Source organism: Teleopsis dalmanni, chromosome 2 (assembly GCF_002237135.1).
Source record: "Teleopsis dalmanni isolate 2A chromosome 2, ASM223713v2, whole genome shotgun sequence".
In the NCBI taxonomy this organism is placed as follows: domain Eukaryota; kingdom Metazoa; phylum Arthropoda; class Insecta; order Diptera; family Diopsidae; genus Teleopsis; species Teleopsis dalmanni.
The window spans coordinates 237,997,120-238,002,763 of record NC_051847.1 but is presented as its reverse complement, the minus strand read 5'-3'; positions in this window follow the sequence as shown (position 1 = coordinate 238,002,763).

Here is a 5,644-nt window from a genome sequence, read left to right as displayed (position 1 = left end):
AACCTAAATGCTGCAACTGCGGAGAAGAACATCCGGCCAATTACAGAGGTTGTGTAGTGGCTAAGGAGCTCCAAAAACAAAGAAATAAAATAATTCAAGAGAAGAATGGAAATCTCCAGCGAAATAAAGTGACCAAAAATCAACATAATAATAAACCATCTGATTTAATAAACAAAAACTTAAAACCTACTAACAAAAACAATCCAACGTACGCTGAAATGGTGCGATCCAACGCCCAGCCTGATGAAAATCATAAAATTCTTAACCAAATATTAGAAAAATTAACTCTACAAGAAAGCTACTATAAAATGTTAGATAAGAGGCTTACTAAGTTAGAACAAAAAAAGATAACTTAATTAATAATGTCAAGTTTACTAAAAATAATGCTTTGGAACTCTAATGGTTTACTCAAACATTTTAGAGAGCTTGAACTTGTTTTAGCAGCCAGAGAAATAGATGTTTGCCTTATTACTGAAACGCATTTCACACATCATTCATACCTAAAATTTAAAAACTACGAGTTTCATCACGTAGTACATCCCAGTAATTGCGCTCGAGGAGGTAGTGGAATCTTAATTCGGAAATCTCTTAAGTATTTCGTATCCAAAATAATCTCCAATGAAGAATTTCAGGCGATAACCATTACGCTTGATCTGCAATGTAAATTACAAATTACTTCTGTCTACAGCCCGCCAAGGCATAAAATTAAAACAGAGCAGTACAAACAGCTTATTGAAATGCACAAACACCGCTTCATCATGGGCGGTGACTTCAATGCAAAGCATACGCACTGGGGTTCTCGTCTAATCACAACCAAGGTGAGAGAACTTCTAAAAGCGATACAACAAACTGGCTGTGAATGCATGTCATCCAGAAACCCTACGTATTGGCCAACTGATACTGAAAAAATACCAGACCTCCTTGATTTCTTCATCATAAAGCAAGTCTCGACATACAATCTTAAAATCGAAGACGGAACCGAACTTAACTCTGACCACTCCCCGGTATACCTTACTACATATGGCTCTCCTATTGTTAACAACGTGACGACTAAAATTGTCAATAAGTCAACTGACTGGAATTACTTTAGAACATTCCTTTCTAATAATATTTCGGCTTCGACTGAAATTTCCGGTGAAGGCGATGTGGAGTTCGAAATTATAGACCTTACAAGAAAGCTTCAACAAGCCGCGTGGTTAAGCACTCCTATATGGAAGAAATCAAACTATCCGCATAGATATCCAATGGCCATATTAGAACTACTACAAAAAAAACGTAAAATAAGGAAAAAGTGGCAACATTCGAGATCCCCAGCAGTTAAAGCTAATTTAAATAGGCTGACTAAAGAACTTACCTCTGAGATCAAGCGCTTTAAAAATAAACAATTCCATTCATACTTGTCTGATTTGACCAATGATCGCAGCACAGATTACTCCTTGTGGAAATGCACTCGAAATATAAAACGTCCAGCCTCTCATAACGCACCAATAAAGACCTTCACTAGCCAATGGGCCAATAGTGATAAAGAAAAAGCTGAACTTTTTTCTGAACATTTAACAAAAGTATTCTCTATTTCTGGTAGTGAGAATAGTGTTGAAACTTGTTATCTGGGTACTAATAGCATAAACAATTTGCCGCCAACTAGCGAGCTTGAAGTAATGATGATAATAAAGAACGAACTTAAGCTAAAAAAAACACCAGGATATGATCTCATAACTGCAGAAATTCTTAGAGAAATCCCAGCGAACTGCATAATTAAAGTTACTAACATCTTCAATGATGTTCTACGATTGAAATATCTCCCTTCGTTGTGGAAGGTCTCAGAAATTATTATGGTCCTTAAACCGGGGAAAGATGCAAACGAGGTTAGCTCCTATAGGCCAATAGCTCTCCTACCTGTGCTTTCAAAAGTATTTGAAAAAATTATGCTTAAACGGATGTTGACTTTACTTGAACAACAGCAGACCATACCTATGCATCAATTTGGATTCAGGTGTAATCACTAGACCATTGATCAAGTCCACAGAATCACAAACGTAATCGAAACTGCCCTTGAGGAAAAGAAAGTATGTTCAGCAGTATTCTTAGACGTATCCCAGGCTTTCGACAAAGTTTGGCATACAGGTCTACTAACAAAAATAAGAGACATTTTTCCGTGGGAGTATTTCGATATGGTTTCTTCTTATTTGACCAATCGTTACTTCCGTGTTAAGCATGGAAACGATTACAGTGAACTCCAAAAAATCAACGCTGGGGTACCCCAAGGCAGTGTACTTGGTCCTTTGTTATATTTAATATACACACATGATTTACCAACGAGCTCAGCGACGTTTACAGCGACGTTCGCTGACGATACAGGTGTTCTAGCGATTGGAGATGATGAACTAACAGCAGCCAGGCGTCTGCAGTCTTCTGTCAATGACATTATCGCTTGGGCTGAAAAGTGGAAAATAAAACTTAACCACTATAAATCAGTTCACGTCAACTTTACAAACCGAAATATCAGATTTATGCCCCTCTACATTGATGGAATACAAATTCCACATTCTAATACGGCTAAGTACCTCGGTATGACATTGGATGCAAAGCTGAGATGGAATGAACATGTAAAAAAAAAGAGAGATGAACTGAATATAAAATACAGATCAATCAAATGGCTTATTGAAAAGAAGTCGAAACTGTCACTTCATAACAAGCTTTTAATTTACAAACAAATATTGAAACCAATTTGGACATATGGTATTCAGCTCTGGGGATGCGCTAGCAGCACACATGTTGAAACCATACAAAAATTCCAAAACGTTATATTAAGGGGTGTGGCAAATGCACCATGGTACGTAAGGAACTCTGATCTGCATCGTGATCTAGGGATAAATACGGTGGTGGAAGAAATACAGCGAAATGCAAGAATGCACCTGCAGCGACTGTACTCTCATCCGAATGATGAAGCTAACGAACTGGCGTCAATAGAGCCAACACGTCGCCTTAAGCGTCTAAAACCTTGTGATCTTTGGTCGCAACCTGTCCGAAATGCGTGATAAATGAACTTGCGTGATTTCTAATTAAATTCTTTATAATTGTTGATTAAAATTGTTTGTTAGCTTATTATATTGTTAGCTAGTTACTCTTATAAAATTTATTTAATCAAATAAAATAAATTTATATATAAAAAAAAAAAAAAAAAAAAACTCTCTCTTAAGCCTTTCTTCGATTAGGTACCTAATGTTAAAAAGATATTTGTATTCAGTAACAGCAGATTCAGTATTCAACCGGAAATTTTTAACTCTTCTAGTCAGTATTTTTGTCATGAAGAAAAAATTTTTCATAATTGCGCAAGTGTTTTTTAGGGTGTAGATGTAAGTCAAATTAAATGCTTGCGTACATGTTTTCAAACTTAAAAGATTTAATATCATAAACACTAAGTCACATTAAATTAATATTCGCTGCTGGCATTAATGTTCGTGCGTCGCTTGTTGTTTTTCTCTACGTACTACTTCTTTCTGCTGACAGCTGATTGTTTGTTTTTTTGACGTTAACATTTATCAACAGAGATGTTGTATGGCCACCACTTCACTCCCCCTTACGGTTGAGTGAGAAATGAACCATACCAGGATATATAATCCTTCGTCAACCGTTTGTTCAATTTCATTTTTGGCGACAGAGCTGTTGTTCACGTTATCGTTTACTCGCTCAATGTCATCACTCGTGGTGCCCTGATAATCGTTAAATATGAAAGCTGCTTTCAAACGGTCAATGCTGATGTTGCTCTTTCAGCCATCTACGTCGAACTTAAAAAATTTTTTGTTTCTCTCAAGCACTGGATACGGACCTTCATATGAAGGTTGCAATGGTTTGCGAACCATTGAACTCTTAACAAACTCGAACGGAGATGTGATTCGTCGTACTGGTTGGTTGTAAATCCCTCATTCACTTGAAACATTCTGTAACATCATTGCTTTGTAGTGTTTTATCGCCATGTTGTGTAACGAGGAACGCACCTGGTAGTAGTAAACTGCAGCAGAAGGTTTACTAAGCTGAAGATGCGCCAATGTCTTTTTTAACACCATTTCGAAAACATAATAAGATAAGCGGTAATGCATCCACTCAATTATTAGTTTGGTAGCATTTCATGTCGCTTTTCAGAGAGCGATGAAACCACTTTATGATGCCATTAAATGCCGGACGGTACACTGTAGTTCGCAAGCCTCGAATGCCTAAGATTTTTGTCAATTCGTTAAAATATGAGTGAGTCGTAACGTTGTACCAAATCTTGCTACCCAAATGCTGTAAAATGCATGAGCGACTGCTTGTGCAGTTATATCTTCAAGACTACAAACTTCCGTCCATTGCGTGTATCGATCTATCGTCGTCAAACAATAGCGAAAAACTTTGCACACTGGTAGAGGTCCGATTAAATCGATGTTGATATTTTTATTTCGGAATGATTGATGTTATGTAGCTAGTCGAAGAAAATTTTACGTAAATTTTTAGTCACACATGGACGTGTCGCTTCTGTAGAAATATCGCAATATACGAAATTGTTCGTTCCAGAAATATTGAATGACTTTAGCTGTAGCACGAAATCTGATCTTAGAAACGATTTAAACATCTCTTCTTCGTTCTGCTGTCGAGCTAGTTCTGCATAATCAACTATGTTGTTTGCACGAATAGTGTCAATTTGTGACATAGCATCTGCGACAGGGTTTAGATTTCCCGGCAAATATCATATATCCGACGTAAACTGCTCGATAGAGTTCAGCTGACGAGTTTGCCTGGGAGCCGTCTTCTTTAAGTTCTGTTCGAATGTGTACAATAGAGGTTTGTGGTCGGTCAAAATTAAGAATTGACGTCCTTCCAACATATGTTTAAAGTATTTAACGGCTCTGTAAGTACTCAGTAAATTAGATTAGATTTTAAGATGAGTTGGGAAATTGTCATAACGTCACTGCATCCTTTGAGGATTATTGTGACATACTCACTTTAGTTTCATAGACGAGTAGCAGTTAACAACGCTATTATGGCCTTTGGATAGATGTTGCCTAATTCCACTACAAGTGGATAGTCAGTGGATAAGTACCGAAGTCTAAATCTGGCAAGACTATCACAGTGGCACGGAATGTGTTCTGCTGTTTCCTCTTCTTTGTTACAAAGTCTGCAGCTATCGTCTCTAGTAATATCTAAGTTCGATAGATGATTTTTAACTCCGCAGTGCTCAGTGAGAAACCTTGTGACAAGTCGGTTGACACTTCTGTTCATCATAAGTAGCTCCCTAGTTCTGGCTTTTGATCGAATCAGCATGGATTCTTTAGCTTGTCTACAGGCAATTGTATTATCCCAATTAGTCTGAGCTGCTCTCTCCAGCCACTCATGAATTTTAAGTTTGAAAAAGCTTCATGAAGGACCGCAGAATGGTTGTGGCCCAATATAATATGACGCCGCCACTTTTCTGGCCAGTTCATCTGCTTTTTCGTTTCCCTCAAATCTGCGCTGGGATCTATATTAAGTGAACCCTGTTATTTTCAGCTAGGTCTTTGAGAAGTAGAAGGCATTCCAACACTAGTTTTTAAGTTACTCGAAGTGAGCGTAGTGCTAGGAGTACTGATTTATTATCAGAGAAAATATATATGTTTTTCCCCGTGACGGG